A 17690-nucleotide genomic window follows, 5' to 3' on the forward strand; every position below is an offset into this window, starting at 1 on the left:
TTTGATTGTAGCCAATCTGTTCTGTTCTTTATTTCTCTAACTGCTATTTTTTGAAATGATAAATTTCCTGGGGAGATTCTTATTTTTGAAATCAGTGTTTCTTTATGTCTCATCTTGATTCTTTTTGTTCTGTTTTCTGGTAGATTAATTTTTCTTTCAAGCTTCTATGGCATTTTATCATTCCTACCATTTTTAATTCTTAAAGAGATTTTTTTGTTTCTGAAGTTTTTATAACACCTAATCTTATTTTGTGGATGTAATCTTTCCATATTTCATTGAAGATATTAACACTAACATTTTAATTTTTTAATAAAGCTTACTTTGCTCTCCATATTTATTTCTTCCAAGTTACTTTTTTCCCAACTTGTTCATTTTGGTCTGCTTTCATGTTAGATAGCCCCAAAACTTTGTGTACATTAGGCTCTCTGCCCATATTAGAATGGCCCATTAAAAAAATTAAAAGCTCTTTATGTATGAATGGGACCTGTCAATCATGGTTTTTATCGTAAAATTATCTGAGTGTTTTTAGGACAAGAAGAGGGATCTTCTTATGTCAGAATGTTTAGGTCTTTTTTTTTTTTTCTATTGGGTTGGTTAATTACTCAGAGAAGACCCAATCTTTGAACTACAAAATCTGATTCCTTACTCTGTGCCCTTATCCATTCATTTTATTAACTTCCAGGTAGGGTTCTACATCTGAGTATATTTTACTGTATTATTTCTAAGAAAGTCAGCAATCTAAATGTAGATTTTCTAGGAATTCTCATTTCTGAAGGTGATTCTTAATTAACCAGAAATTTCCCTTCACTACAATTACAATCTTTGTGGGTTTTTTCATGGATGTCTTTGAGCACCTAGAAGAATACCTGGTACATAGCAGGTGCTTGGCAAATAATAGTTGAAAGAATTCATATTTTGCCCAGTGCATCAGGCTTTCTGAACAAATGTAACAGGACACAGAAAAAGCCCAAGTTTCCTAACTCTCAACATCATGCTGAGTGTACACGCTGAGATTTGACAAAGGCAGTCATGCAAACCAAAGTAGATTCACCCCAGGAAGAGAGTCTTCCTATTTATGAAACTTCTTGGGGCAAGAGTGTATTTCTTTATATTTGAGATTGGAAGTTATCATTGAGGTGGCATTGATAACTTGGCCTCCGGAAAAGGGCAGCTGTGGAAGGGTTGGCTGGGACGCAGAGCTGGTCTTAGAAACTTGCATGTACAATACTCGTGTGTTCAGATGTGGCATTTTTGGATCTTGTTTCAGCATTGATTCTGCTGACTGCTTCCTAGAGACTTTCCCATCTGTTCCTCTGTGCTGACAGGGTCTTTCTGAACTTAGAATGGAGAGATGTCCCCAAGAGTCACACCCAGCAGCCTCTTTCCACCCCAACTAGCTTTTTCTCCTCTCTCCGCATCTGTGTCTACTCATCATTGGAGTGGGAATGGGGGTGAGAGCTTGACAGCGCTGAGCTGGCCTTTTTGGAAGAGCCAACTGTCACACCAAAAGGACCCAGCTATTGGCCCAGCTGCTTGCTCTATGGCATTGCCTTTGTCCTCTATTTCAACATCTTCCATTTTCAGGGAGGGGCCAGTGGGTCAGTTTCCTGAAAGAAGCAGGAAGAGAGCAAGACCACAGTAGGAAGAATTCTCTCCTGATGAGCAGGAGGCACCCATTTTTAAAGAGAATTCATTGTTCAGAAACTTTTGAACTTAACGACACGCAGCCAACCATGTTGGGTTTATTTGTCAGGAGATGAGAAAAAAGGGAACAGTACTGGAAAATAAGATAATAGTGAGGAGGCTATGGTGTCTGGAAATACTTAAAGAGGAGCCATTCCCTAGGCATGAAGGAAAAGTAACTTATCCAGTCACAAAACTCTATCAGCTACGTGTACCTGAAAGCATAGTTTGTTGTACACCTAAAGAGCTTTACAATTTTTAAAATAATTTTATATTAATATTTACATAAAGTATTCTATTAATATCCTAGAGCAAGATACTATTAGAAATTCAAGAATTTAAAAAAATGCACATAGTAACACTTTCCTTTTAAATTAACCTTATAAGATAGTAATAATTACATGGTTATTAGATATATCCTCTGAAAAGTAGAAAGAAAAGAGTTTTCCATGGACCCACATTCAAAAAACAGCCACTATTAGTATTTGGCATATTTTCTTCTAGCCTTTTTCTCTCTGTATGGCTTTTGGTTTTGCATAACCGTCATCAGGCATTCTGCGTGCCTTTCAGTAAGGTTTCTCGGTCTTCAACTGGAGTTGACTGTGGTTATGTTCTGATAATGCATGTCTGTGATTTATTCTTTCCTTGTCAGGAGGCTGAATAAGCAGTGATTTAGTTCTTGGCTTGAATGCATTCTCTGTATGCTTTTAACATAAAACAGTGTTCAGATTAGAAAGTGAATGATCCTCTGAGCAAAGAAATATGATGTATGTTTCACAACCACTTTAAAAAATATCAGCTCTAAAAAAACCAAAAAACCAGGAGCACAAAGATGGCTTGGGTGAAATGTGTGTAACAACAAGACTTTAAGCTTCCTGAAATGGGAGATGGTCTCCCTAGGACACATTATACATGGCTGGTGATATTTAGTACTCAGTAACTATTATTACATATGTAACATGGTGGTCCCAAGGCAGAGAGAGAAAAACCTTTTTACCTAGAGGCATAGAAGGCAGCGGTGCAGTGCAGGGCAGCAGCAACCCCTGAGTTAGAAACTCGGGGAGTAGTATTTGTGCTGCTAACTGGTCACCACCTCGGCGGCACCTGCCCTCAATGTCATGACCAATAAAACAAGGCTGTTGAATGACATGATTTGAATGAGGCTTTATCCTCCTCCGACAGTCAATTGACTCAAAGAATTTCTGATTATGGACCAAATACTGAGAACATAAAGATCCCAAAGCCTAGCAACTACCTTTACTTCCTTCCTCCCTCATATCTAGTCAGTGACCAAGCTTGACCTGTTTTACAGTCTAGGTTAGGGGTGGGAAATTGGCCACCTCTTTTCTGAAAGTTTTATTGGAACATAATTACGTTCATTAGTTTATGTAGTGTATTGCTAGTTGTGTACCATGGTGGCAGAGTTGGGTAGCTGTGATATGGTTTGCAAAGCTTTAAATATTTATTGTCTATCCCTTTATAGAAAAGTTGGTCAACCCCTGATTGAAATGATTTCGAAACCCATCTTCATCCTTGCCCCCTCTGTCCTGACTTGGCCTTCATCTCTTTTTCACCTGCACAACCCAAGACCCTCTAAACCTGGTTTTTCTGACTGCAGTTTTGAGCCTTGCAAATGTATTCTCTACAGAAATAGTATAATTTTGGGATTGTGATTGCCCTTATTCTGTGGGTCTTAATTCCAGCTAATCATTAGAAGTACCTTATGCCTGGGCTCTTTGGAGACCAGCTAACTTGGGATCTTTCCTGGTTGGCCAGGTGCGAGTGACTTTGCAAATTCTCCATGTAGTTCTGATGTGCATCCAAGATGAACTGTTGACTGGGTTTAGGTCCTTATTTTATTTTCCGGTTCTGTGGAATGGAAGCAGTCCTATCCCCGTTGTTCAAAGGAATAAAGGAGGTGAGGTAATGTAAGGAATTAGGTGCTTAAATAAATGGTAGTTTATTATTAGTGGTTCTTAACTTTACAGGGATGTTATATTAGATTCCTAGGGCTGCCGTTGCTGCCATCACAAAGTACCACAGACTGGGTGACTTAAACAATGGAAATTTATTTTGTCACTGTTCTCAAGGCTGCAAGCCCAAGATCAAGGTGTTGGCAGGTTCGGTTTCTCTCAAGACCTCTCTCCTGGGCTTGCACATTGCCTTTTCTCCTTTGCTTATACATCCCTGCTGTCTCGTCCGCTCTCTCTTCATAAGGGCACCAATCATCTGGGACGAGGGCTCACCCTCAGGACCTCACTGGATGTGCATCACCTCTCTAAAGGCCCCGTCTCCAAATACAGTCACGTTCGGGGTTCAGGCTTCAACATATGAATTTGGGGAGACACAATTTAGTTCATAATAGATATGGATTCTTTGATTTCCTGATGAAAACTAGGATTTCTTTACCCAGAAAAATGTAGAGACATCCATACAAGTTAAACATTGTATACAGTTATACGACTTTGAAGCTCCCTGTTAAACAGGAACGTCCGAAGCAGAGGAAAACACACCGGAGGGAAGGATGTGTGTGAAAGAACAGGACGGCCCGTTCTCCTTCATTTGTTCGTTCCGTTGCTGACAGTTATTTCCCGAGTGCTGCCCCTGCACCGGGCACTGTGCTAAGTTATAACAATGACTGGCACAGGCAAGCCCCCTCCTCCTCGTGACTTGTCCCAGGACACGTACAGTTCAGTGTCAACACCCCAGTACCATGTAGGGAACCAAAACCGAATGATGGGGTGTTGTTCGCCTGGAGGCCTACTTAGATTAGGTGGGCAGGAATGTCTCCGCTGAGGAGGCCTGAGTAACAGGAGTCAGCCATGCAGATGGGGGCAGAGGGCGTATGGCTGATGAAATGCCTGTTACCCTCTGCTTTATTTTAGTATCAGCTGGCAGAACCACCTCCTCTTCATGCCAGCTGCTTCCCAGATTCAGATCTACTGCCTGCAGAGCAAGAATTTAGGATCTTCTCTGAGACAGGCATGGCTATTGTGGGTTGTTCCCCTAGAAGGACATCTATCTCTTCTCCTGTCTCCAAAGTGCTTAGGCCCTGCATTCAGAGGGGTAAGACCTGTCGATTCAAACATCTGCTCCTCTAAGTTTTCTTCGACACGACAGGAGTGTGGTCACTATTGTCTTCAGCCTGAATTAGAATAACCACTGTGGGGTGGGACGTCAGCACTGATGGGGTGACAAATGCATAAGCAGTAATTGTGTTGTAGTACATGCTTCTGGAATCGTAGGCTGGGCCTCTGAAGGATCTAGACAGACCCCAGACAGCATCTGGATGGAACAGAGAGGACTTCCCCCAGAAGCTGCACGCTAAAGGTCTCCTATGCCTTCAGGATAAAGAGCGAGATGCTGCCATGGCCCGCATGCTCCCTTGGGTCCGGCACCTGGCATACTCCCCACTTCACCTCTCTGCCAAGAGAGACTGGTCTTGATTCTGGACTCTAGGTTGGGGTCATTTCTGCTCTGTGTGTCTCATGCTGGGGTCCAGACTGAAGGGGCAGCAGCCCCAGGCATGCTCTTTCCCTGGTTACTACAGGTGCATCAGAGACTAAACCAAACTGTACACACATGTTTAGCTCCTCTACTCACATGTGCCCACTTATATCCATTGGCCAAATTAACTCACATGGCCAAGGTCAAAATCATTGCATAGGACCACACACTGTGCTCCAAGGGGAGTGAATAATTGTATCAAACAGTAACTTGATCCACCCAAGCATGTAAAGTGCTTAGAACAGTATCCATACAGGTCTGCCTGAACTATAAACAATAATGCACTTTTAACAGTCTTGCTGTAGGGACAGGAAAAAGAAGGGACTAGTTTGTTAATAAGTGAACCAACAAAGTTGGGGGAGGATTGTTATCTAGGGCAAGACTTGAGCATGTTCATAGACTTATGGGAGGAGCCAGTGGGCGGATCGAAGATGGAAGACAGAGTGAAGCTTGAGGATTCAGCTGAGATTTGGAAACTGGACCGTGGCTCCATCTTCCTCATGGCTTTTGATAGCAGCAGCCAAGGAGGCAAATGGTTGGACTGACAGGCTTTCTCTGATCTGAGTTTTATGTACTCGATTCTCCCATGTCCCCCTAATCTTAAGGGGAGATTTAGGTGATAACAGTTGGTGTTTACAATATTTTAATGCCTGTCATATTGAGAACTGACTGGAAGCATCTTTAGACATAATTTATAACACCATGAAATGAATTGCTAATCTTTCAAAGTGTATCCTTTAGAATTGTTTTGGTTTTTGTGTACAGCCAAGAAAATTTAGAACAGTGAGGAAACTGATAAAGTATTTCAGAAGCATTGTCTGATTTGAAAAGCTAAGTAGGGGTATAAACTCTCTCTCAAAAGCATAGTCACGTGCTCTGCTGTTTGCTTGGGTTTTGTTGCTTTAGCCGTCTCTCGTGGCAAAGTGAGCGCATGTGCATAGGACGTCCACAGGGTAGGTGCCCACCCACAGCACTCAGCTTGCTGTAGGGACTCATAGGTGGGAACATCAGGGCCATGGGATTTGTGTTGCCTTGTCGTTATTTGGCCCCTATTGTGGGCCCAGTGTTTGAAGGGACACAGGGAGTGACACTGATAATTAACTACAACAGTTTGATTAACTGGGTGCCCAATTTTGTGGTGGCTCCTTGAGAAAGCGGCATGTGCTGCCCTATGCAGTGCAGACCAGTGCAGATAAACACTTTGGGAGTTCGGATGGAGGAGCCTAGGTATGCTCTGTCACGCAGGAGGAGGTGTTAATGAGTCTCAAGCTGAATCGTGAAGGATGCTCACATACCAACCGATGCTTATTGCCATCGTGTGTGTGCCCATGTTACCGAGACCCAGCTTGGCTGCTTCCCCCGCCTGAATCATTTGTTGATTTTCCAGTTGCTTAGTGAAAAAAATTTCCAAATTTCTTATCCTAATAGCATGAGCCCCACATTTCACTGTAAGCTGTTCCCAGATGATCTTCCTGTCTCATCTCTTATTTGTTCACGTCCTGTAGATCCCAAATGACTTGCTCTGCCTTGTCAACCCTCCAAAGTTTCCTAATTTGTATCTTCTTTTATTGTATTTTAATTTGGGGGGGGGGTTCTTTTTTTTAAAAAATGTCATTGTGTTTTTTCCATTACCATTTTTCCCTCCATTTCCCTGTTCTACCTCCCTTCCCCCTACCCTCCACCCCGAAATCACCATCTTGTTGTCCGTGTCTGTGAGTTCTTTCTCATTTTCTTTCTTTTTTGCTTGATTCCTTGGTCCCTTGGCTTGGACACCTACTCCTGAAATATAGGCCTGACCACTTTTTCAAAAATCTATCTGAATGAAATGCCAAGTTACTATGAAAGTCTTACCTGACTTTTTGGGGGGGGTTGGCTTGGAAATAATCATTTACTTTCTCAGTTTTTGCAACCCCTCTATTACTTTCTCTGTAGCCCTTATTTCCACCCTCTTTTACCTTCATGTCCTCTACAAATAATTATTTTTCTGCTTATTTTTGGTCAGTAGCAGAGAAGTACTGCTCAAACAAGACATTTTTAAAAAGGGAGATATAGTTTTATAGCTTTTATTTTGGTAACATTAAAACTTATCTGCACATATTGAATATGATAAAAGATAGGCAGTTAACATAAAAAATGCAGGAAAGACAAAATCAAAATAAAGGACAGGCTTTTACACTGAAAGCATATGGCCAGTGGAAAACTCACGAGGCTATCTTTTTTTTTTTCCCCCCCCCTCCATTTTGCTGAGGACCAATGAAATTTTCATCACATATCTCAGTTCTGGGCAGACTTTTGGGAGCCACTATTTCAGTCGACTGTGAGCTTTGCCAGAGCTGACTTATCTCTGATTCTCAGTTTATCTCTATCTCCCTCAGAGATAATCTTGGGTCTCTAAAAGCTTATAACAAAAAACCAACTGATTTGTGACACAGGAGTGGCCAGGGTGGGGGACAGAGTATTCCAGGATCTGACAGTTATCTAAAATAACTGAAGAGGCGGGCTCTTACTGTTACATAAGCCTCTCTGAAATGTGTATGCAAGTCAGAGCTAGACGCGTTACAAGGGCTGTTATGGCCAAAGAGCACACATTTTATAAAATCTCTAATTATGGTATTGTAGTTAATATTTTTCTTATCCCCCAAATGTAGATATCATTATTTAGATCACTAAAAACAATTAAGCAAATAGTTTAAGCAAATAGAAAAGAAAATAGTTTCTGACATCGAATTCTTGTTTTTTCAGTTCTTTTTCAAGTAATGTTGGGGAGAAAGACTGATTTTTCCAACCCGTGCTGTCAGTAGTCCTTCCTGCAGTGAAGGAAATGTCCGGGAGTGCACACTGACAGGGTGGCAGTCACGACGGCTGCTGGCTATTGAGCGACCGACAGGTGGCTGCTGTGACTGAGGAGCTAAATTTCCAAATTTATTTAAATATCGTGAAAAAAATTAATATCATGACTTTACATTAAAATAGCCAGCCACGTGCATATATGGGCTCCCATCTTGGGCAGTGTGGCTTCAGAAGAGCGACCGGGGTGCCCTGAGGACCAGTGACCTGCAATCTGTGATGCCAACTCGGATGGCACCTTACCAGTTTTCTTAGTAAATTTGGGAAATTTTTTATAAAAGGACTATTGTTTCCTCATCAAGCAATCTTTAGCAAGTTGTACACCTATCTGTGGCTCCGCTGGACTTTGAGCTATTTTCTGTCCATAAATTAAGCTCTACTTCCTTATAGCTCTTCTTTCAGGTTCTATGATCTATGATCTTTGATTTAGATATATACACATGTGCATATAATAATATACCATGTATATTTGTGAACAAGGAATGGGGCGTGTTAAACTTGAGTGATCTTTAGTCTGAGGAACATTTACTGTGAGTAGAGAGAGAGAGCAACAGACTAGCCCATGGAGATGACCTTGTGTCTGTCTGTCTGTCTGTCTGTCTCTCTCTCTCTCTCTCTCTCTCTCTCTCTCTCTCTCACACACACACACACACACACACACACACACACACGGGGGACACTGACATTCATCTCATCACACCAGAACCTATCAAGCCTTTTTCACATTCCTGTGACGTGACAGATACATTTCTGGCTCAAATAGTATTTTTCCCTTCGTTGCCCAGATAACCCTTTCAATAGAATTTTAAGCTTCTCTCTTTTTTTCTCTGATGTCTTTTTCTGACCTCTCGCCCCCCTCCGCCTTCCCTAACCACACTGACCAGTCACCTCTTCCTTTCTTTAGAGGAGCTGCCTGTGTGTGTGCAGGCCAAGATGTGTATACCAAGGGTCAGGGTATTCGCTTTTGAAGGTATCAATACCATTAAGATGATATTCATAAGAACAAAGGAAGAAATATGTATAGCAATGGTTACCTCTTGTTGCACACTTACTCCGGGCCAGACATTAAGGACTTTACATACATTTTCATTTAATTCTTCTGAAGCTTTATAAAAAAGTTATGATTATTATTCTGATTTTGCAGGAAAAACAGCCCTAACCTAAAGCTAAGTAACTTGCCCAATGCCACACAGAGAGTTGGTGGCCGAGCCAGATTTGTTACCTCCAAGCTCAGGACTTTACTGACCAAACAATGTAAGATACAGAGGGAAAACATCTCATTCCCCGGAGCAGCATGCAGTGGTGGGAACAACATGGAACGCGGGGTGAGACAGTTCTTGTTTTCGTTCCCCCTTTGCCAAGTTCGTGGTGGTCTTCAACAAGATGCTTAGCATCTCTAAGTCTTTCCCTCCTTTTACTATCTAATGTTCTCCTCCTAATATCTAATACCTTAGCGACAGAGGATGAAAAGTCCTCCATTGGTGATCGTTCTGTGTATCTTCCTCCCTTCCCGAAACGCCAGTTTGCCACATGGAAAGTCTCTCTAAACTGAGTCACCTCTGTTTTGTTTACTCGGTTCGACGGGACGCAGCCAGTACCTAGGGTGTTACAAGGTGCAGCTATTTGCCTTTATCTCTGTTTTTACCTCGTTCTCAGGTCTCACCAAGCTTGTTTGTATATTTGTGAAGCTATTCTTTTTTTTCCTCTGGCTTTATTTATTTTTAGTTTTTTAACTGAATTTCACTTTAGTTTGCCCTTCTCTCAGGGGTTGCCACTTGGCACTTTTCAAGTCTGTGCTATGCCCTAAAAGATTACATGGCGACTCGTCCTGTAACTGACCTGACATGACCTCTGAAATGGGTCGCTATGCACTTGACTCAGAAAACCCCACAAAATCATGAAAATCAAGAGGTTCAAATCTTTGCGTTCATTTTCAGAACACTCATGAAAACGCCCAGGCATCAAGGGAATGCACATCTGAAAAGCCACCAAGTATCTGGAGCATGTCACTTTACAGAAGCGGTGTGTGTCATTCCATCGCGACAAGGGTGGAGTTGGTGGGTGTGCCCAGGCCAAACAGTGGGGCTGGACCCAGGGCTGGTGGCTGAGTCACCTTTGGCCAGTGCCCTGGCCAGTGTGGCTCAGTGGATTGGAACATTGTCTCGTCACTGAAATGTCAGGGGCTTGATTCCCACCCAGTTGGGGCACATACCTAGGTTGTAAGTTCGTTCCTTGGTCTAGGCTTATACGATCCCCAGTCCAAGCATGTGCAGGAAGCAACCAACTGATGTTTTTCACATCGATGTTTCTCTCCTTTCCCCTGTCTCTTCTAAAAGCAATGAAAAAAATGTCCCTGGGTGAGGATTTTAAAAAGTGCCGACAGTAATGCCAAACTGAAGGGTTTAGACGTAGAGTATCTGGTCCCTGAGCGCATCCAGGTGAACAAAGCTCCCAAGATGGAGCGCAGAGCTTACAGAGCCCACGGGCGGGCTAACCCACATGCGGGCGTCCCCGCCACACTGAGCCGACCCTACCGAAAAAGAGCAGATTCTTCCTAAACTGGAAGAGGAGGCTGCACGGGAGAAAAGGATATCCCAGAAGAAATAGAAGAACAAAAACTTAGTCTGGGAGTAAATTCAGCATCACATAAATGCTAATAGAAGTAAAAAAAAAAAAAAAAATATATATATATATATATACACACACACATGGCTACTATTCTATTTAAAAATTGTTAAAATTTATGGCAACTCTTTCTCTTTTATGATAGTGGAAGGCAATGGGATAAAAATGGGTTGATGTTCATTAAACACGGGGTGTCGGGTGTTTTGGGTGTCACAACACAGTAGGAAATTGAGGATTGATAATGTAGTATTAACATGTCCATTCACAGGAAAGAGGTGGTAGCAGGGGCGTGGCAGAGCTTGCACTGGAATTGCTGGGCAGCTGTCTCTTGGGTGGAGGAGAGGGGTGTGGATGAAAACACATGATTCAGAAATCACTCCTTAATTCTCTCTAGAAGTAATTAAAATACAGATATATAGTATCTGTATTTAATTGTTCTTGTTACATTCTGAAGATTACCTTATATACAGTAGCAAGCACATATCTTAAGTGTTCAGTTCGCTGAGTTTTGGTACTTGATAGTATTGTGTAACCAGAGCGAGAGGGAGAATGTTTCCTTTTCCAAGGAAGTTCCCTTTACCCTTTCCACTTAAGTCTTCCTTTGTCTCCTCCATTCTGCTGTTGAGCCCATCCACTGAGGTTTTTATTTCAGTTACTGTATTTGTCAGTTACTACATTTCCAGTTGGTTCTTCTTTGTCTTCTGGTTCATGTTTTTTGTGTGCGTGTGGGACTTTCTAATTCTTGGCTGATTTCCTTTTTTTTTTTTTTTTTTAAATTCATGTCAGCTGTGATTACTCATGAAGTGTTTTTATAATAGCTGCTTTAAATTCTTTGCCAGATAATTCTGTTACCTCTTGCATCTTGGTGTTGCCATTTATTATCTTTTCTCATTCCATTTGAGAGTCTCCTGGTTCTTGGATATGAGTGATTTTTTTTATTGAAACTTAGATATTTTATGTTGTAAGTCTCTGGATCTTCAGTCTTCTGTGTTAGCTGGCTTGCTTAACCTCACGCTGGCCTCAGTTGGTACTTGGGAGGAGGGGCCTCTTGCTTATCGCAGGATGTTGGAGAAAGTCATTGGGCTTCCTCTGGCTCCACCCGAGGAAGGGGACCCACCTCTTACTGTCTTGTGCAGGTAGAAGTCCTGTCTCCCCACATCACCTCAGCTGGCACCACAGGGGTGAGGAGGTGGCCTCATTACCAGATGACAGAGATGAGAATCTGGGGTCCCTATGTAGCCTTCTCTGACATCCACATCTCAGGAGTTTCAGGGTGCCTTATTGTAGCCTGAAGAGGTTAGAAGTCTAGGCTCTCCATTCTTGCTCTGCTGAGTGGTTGGTCATCTATATTCTGTGATATTTGAGCAGAACAGTTATTGTCTAAACTTGGCCTTGCCAGCCTGCCCCTTTCATGGCCCTTTGGCTAGACGGGGCAGGCTTTTGTGTCCTATTTTTGTTCTCTGTCCTATGACATTGTAGGTTGCGGGCTGTTTCAGCTTCAGGTCTGGAATAGAGGGTGCAAAAAAGCCCAGGGAACTCACCACCATATCATTCCTTGAATTCTAAGGTGCCTAGATGTCTTCCTTATTTCTGCCTTTCAAAGTCATCTTATTTTTGTCTTATGTATAACGTCCAGGGTTTTTATTTTTCCTTAGTGGGATGAATTAAGAAATGTATCTCTATTCTATCTTCTCAGAAGCATCCAAAAGGCACTACTTTATATTAAAAAAAAAATAAAGGATATAAGGAAAATTAGAGTAGATCACCTATAGTAAAGGAAAATTATTTTCCATAAAATCTCCCATTTATATACATAGATACAGGTGTGTTTGGGCACTGGACTGAATGAAATCTGTTTCTTATAGTATCACGGTAAAAATGTTTTAAAGTCACCTGTGTAGTTCACCTATCTCTCTTACTCTGACACCTGAATCCTGTCTAAAGCTTCATAGCACCTCTAAATAGACCTGCCTTCATATTCTCTTCATGAATGAGAAGAGTTAATGTTTTATGTGCCCTAGAGCCTTTCCCCCACCCTACTGGTGCTGAAATGTGTAAGCTAAGCCTTATTTTAGTATCTGCCGTATTTAGATTACCTGGCCCAGAGATCGTGAGCAGAAGGGCGCAGAGCTGATGTGGTGATTACACTTAAGTAGTCTTTGAGGGACGAGGATCCCTCATAACAAACTGTTACAAAGATGAAATTGTCTCTGTAGACATGGAGCCGGAGTGTGCTTCCTGTGACGTGGCAGAGACAGTGTTCTGACCCAGATGCACGTGGCCTGAACATCTGGCCGGGACAGAGTCATCCAGGCCCAGCTCCAGCGGCCACACCGTAGTCATCAGCACTGCCATCTGGCAAGCTGGTGAGGATGACAGAGCATGGTATTGTGAGGTCCAACTCTTCACGGTCACGTTGTTTCTTCCCCTCTCTTCCCATTGGCATTTGAATCCAGTGAATGTACTAAGTCACCCCTAGTAATTAAACCAGTATTTGGAGAGTGTCTGGTAAGAGCATATTTTATATGGCTGAGGTACGCAACACGGGCTGTGTCCTTCGGGGACTTTGTTTCTAGCTAGGAGCAAGCCGTGTATACATGAAATTGTAAACAGTGTATCTCAATTCCAATAGCTAATTCCAGGGTCCGAATATATTTGCTTCTAAGGTCATTCATCCATCTAGCAACATTTACTGGGTGGTTAGTCTTTGCAGGCACACAGAGCGTTTCTGCTCCGCAGGAGGCAGTCAAGTAAGTCAGTTTCAGGACAGCTCCATGGTTCTGTGATTTTTCTGTATTTTTGGTGAATTCCGCAATTAGTCTGGAAGCAACGTTTGTGTGCTCTTTTGAAAAAGAGATGTATATTGCTCCTAAGAAGTGAGTGGCAGTAAGGAGGATTGAATCAGGCTCTTCCCAACATACTTCTGCTTGTTGTCTCAACGGCGATTGAGCACTGGCTGTGGGGGGTCATGTGGGCTAGGCGCTAAGTTTGTAAAACTTAGTAAGAAGAAGTCACTTGCCTCAGGGGATTCCTGGTCATAGGCCAGCCAGTCATGTCACCAAATACTTGCAGTGCATGGTACACACACACACACACACACACAAAAAAAAAAACCACAGAACATACCTTCTAATAAGGAAAAGAGGTTATGGTCAACGTTGCTTAGGAGGATATATTGGGTGCAACGTCATTAAAGCTTCATAGTGGAAAGAAGAGAGCATTTGCTATTTCCTGAAAGGTTTTCCATGGAAATAGGGAAGAGCATCTTCTGTACAAAGGTGGGTTCTGTCACAGCAGAGAAGCACAACACATCTCGGGAGCTGGGAGCAGTTTCTGCGGAACTGTGGCAACCCTTGGCGCAGGGGCCAGAGCAGCCCCCAGGCTGGTGGAAGTGTTTGCTCAGTGTCTCTGTTCACAGAAAAGCTCAGAAAAAAGGAGCCTTCAACTTGAACAAGGCTGCGTCCCTTGTTTCACTGCAGGGAGAGTGAGGTGTGGGTGGGGGTTGAAAGAACTGGGAAGCTGGGTGACTTCTTCGTGAATAAGGGCCCCTTATTCTTGCAAATGAATTCAGCCATGCCAGCACTTCTTATTTCTCTCCTCGCATCACCTTGAGGAGAACTTGTGGATAGTCTGTTACTGTGACCTAAGTCACTCAGAATGGGCTTCCTCAGAGGTCAGGTCCAGGGTGGGCCAGGTTTCCTTCCAGCCATCGCAGACTCTCTCCTCCCCATCAGGCTGGGCTTGTTTTGGAGAACGTGCTCTTCCTGGGGAAATTCTCAAGTAGTCTATTGAGCTGCCATTATTAGCTATTAAAAAAAAAAGTCCTAACCAGAAATCACAACTGGATTATTGCTAAACTCTCCAAACTTTGAATAAAGAAAATATCTTTGGAATTTCTCTTTCCGCTTATGGAGACAGTAGGAGGATAAAATGAGAGGGGATGGTGTTTTTAGTTCTCTTTTATTGTAGAATGTCCGTAACATAAACTTCACTGTTTAACCATTTTTAAGGGGACGATTCAGTGGCAGTAAGCACACTCACGTTGTCGGGCCACCACAGCACTACCCGTCTCCAGAGCCCTTTCATGGTCCCGAACTGAAGCACTCAGCGACACATCCCCTCCCTTCTCCTCCAGCCCCGGTAATTACTGACCAGTTTTCTGTCTCCATGGATTCGCCTGTGCTAAGTATGTTACATACCTAAGTAGAATCATACAGTGTATTAGTCCTTTTGTGAGCAGCTTACGTCATCTAGCATAATGCCTTCAAGGTTCATCCCTATTAGAGCTTGTGTCAGAACTTCATTCCTTTCAAAGACTGAGAATAATATTCCATTGTGTGTTATGCATCACATTTTGTTTATCCATTTATTTGTCAGTGGGCATTTGAGTTCTTTCCACCTTGTGACTTATTATGAATAATGCTTCTATGAGCATGGATGTGCAAATATCTGAGTATTGGATTCTTTGGGTTCTTTGGTTGAGTGGCCGAGTCAAGTGGTAAATTCCATGTTTGATTTTTTTGAAGACTCACCGACAGTTTTCCACAGCAGCCGCACCACTCTGTATTCCCACCAGCAATGCACAGTGTTCAAATTTCTGAGGAAGGGGTGATGCCTTCAAAACAGCACCTCAAAACAATGCTAAAACATGTGCCTTTGCAGGGAAACCTTTCCCTGTTAAATTTAAAAGCGATATTGATGAAATCCGTTTTGGTTTTCAACTCTTCCTTTCGAAATGCTCAGTATTAGCAGCCTTCACAGGAGAGCAGCGGCACGTGGGGTGAAGAGCGCAACCAGCCCGTAGTGTCAGTTCAGTGGCTGGAAAGACGCAGGAGTGGTCGGGAAGGTCAGACAAATATGCCGACCTCGGGGCTGCAGAGCCTGTTACATTGAGTAGGTAACTTTAGGGAAGACAAGAAGGGCATTGATGAGGATGGAAAAGAGAAAGCCAACTGGGGCACCTTTTACGTGATGGGCAAGGAAATGATAGTCACAGCTTGTAAGAGGTCATTTGAAAGTTGCTTAATATAGAAATAGTAGGGACCTGAAATTTCAGGGAAAGCAAAGCAAAGTCTGTCAGAAATATTTTTAAACAAACAAACCCGAGCACAGAAACCTAAATCAACTGCTGGGTTTGCAGGCGAGGACGGAGCAGCTAGGGAGGATTAAAATGTTTGTGTGAAGAAGGCAGCTACATGTGCAGAAAGTCAAAACACCGTAATCCGCCTCATGTTTATAGATACCTTACATTTCGAATGCTAGGTATTTACTAGCAGAGGAAAATTTCCTTTTTATTTAAAGGCACGGTCGTGGACAAAGAGGAGATTGCTAGTTCATTTGGCAGCTGGACAAGTGTTTCTTAGATGTCTGCTGTGTGCCAGGTTCTGGACAGGGGTTGAGAGTCACGGAGATGAGTGAAATACGGAGTCTGTGTCTAGGAGCTTACAGTGGTGGTGGGCAGGCAGGCGGGTCAATTAGGTAGACATCCTCAAAACAGTGAGGAGGTGATGCTCCAGGGTACTGTGTGCATGGAGGGACCACAGCCTGGGGGCTCAGTGACCCCTAGAAGGCTTTCTGAAGAAGAGGTCTGATCTGACATGTGGGCTGACGAGGAGTTTGCCTTCCAAAGAAGGAAGTAGGATTCAGGTAAGATAGAACCTCTTTCTAGGAGGAAGGACGTATTAGAGTCTTATTTGTGGGGAGTTGATGGGGAAGGGGGACAGGAAGCTACCACTAGCTCAGTGGTATTGCTAAGCTGTGTAGATGCCAAGACACGAAGCATCCAGGGACTGTCAGAGAGGAATATCAAAACTATTCATTTTTCTTTTCCTCATTAATGTCTAAATCCATCCCATGTTAATCCCCTATCTCCTTACATGAGCATACTTTTTTCAGTAATCATAGTTTTAGTGTGTGGATTTGAGTGTTCACTGTAAGTAGGCTGTTCTTTGAGTGGAGGAAGCTGATTGATATTAACAGTAGTTAGCTGCACGCTCTCATGGGTTTTGGTCTCTTCCTACCACTGCCTGAATCATGCATCGTGGTTGGTTCTCCGGCATCCATTTGGTTCCTTGTTGAGTAACAGCAGTGTGGTTTGGGGAATTGACCTTAGCTGAAGGTCAGCAGGTTTAAGGGTAATCCTATCTCTACTGCTAGGGTTTTAGTCACTGATGGGCATGTGATTCACTTTGGCCTAATGAGAAAAGAAGAAGGTATGGAGGAAAGAATGGCCAACCAAGCTGCTTCTGTTGCTAGAGGAGAATCAGAAGCTTGTAGCTCTCTGTGCCCTGAGGGAATGTAGGCAGAGGGTAAAGGTGATGCGTGGATGGCAGAATGGAGAGATTTAAAAATACACATCGGGGTCCTTAATGACCCTTTTGAACTGGGAAATGAGCTAACTCTTGGAGCTTTTACTGAAAGCACATCCCAAAAGCTAATACATTTTCTTATTATTTAACATTTTGGGTTTGTTCATCTGAAAGTTGAAATCATCTGCACCCTAAATGAAATGCGATCTATGTAACCTTCATCAGACACTCGTATGAGTTCTTTGTGACTAAGGTTTTGAGCCTCATTTTTCTTACCTGTGAAGTGAATATAATTATTTCTCACATTTTTGTCCTGAAGATTATTTAAGATCCAGCACAAAGCCTGAGGGAGGAGTCATGAATTAATATATGTTGAATACCTACTAAGTACCATAAAATAGGACAGTCCTTGGTTTTAGGAAGGTTGGGAACTAGAAGAGAAATCTACAGGTAATTCCATGTAAAATGTATAAAGTCACAAGCACACGCACCATTTACAGTCAGTTTCAGATCATTCAGCATTTGTCGAATACCTGCTGTGCCAGGCTCACGATCTAGCATGGGGTGGGGCTGGGGGTGGGGCTTAAGGGGAGGCATATCCGAAGAAGTGGTATTTATGCCGAAACTTGAAGGATGAGTGGGAATTTGGTGAAGAATGGGAAAGTGGGAAAGATCATTTCTGGCAAAAAAAAAAAAAAAAAGTACGAAGTCCAGGAGATG

At 42.8% G+C, this 17690-nt stretch overlaps 1 protein-coding gene across 10 annotated transcripts in view; it reads left to right on the plus strand.

Moving 5' to 3' along the window:
* The window catches only part of SAMD12 (sterile alpha motif domain containing 12), a 316862-nt gene that overhangs the window by 9061 nt on the left and 290111 nt on the right, over positions 1-17690 (plus strand). The gene's annotated exons all lie outside the window — the stretch shown is intronic.

Source organism: Desmodus rotundus, chromosome 8 (assembly GCF_022682495.2).
Source record: "Desmodus rotundus isolate HL8 chromosome 8, HLdesRot8A.1, whole genome shotgun sequence".
NCBI classification, from domain to species: domain Eukaryota; kingdom Metazoa; phylum Chordata; class Mammalia; order Chiroptera; family Phyllostomidae; genus Desmodus; species Desmodus rotundus.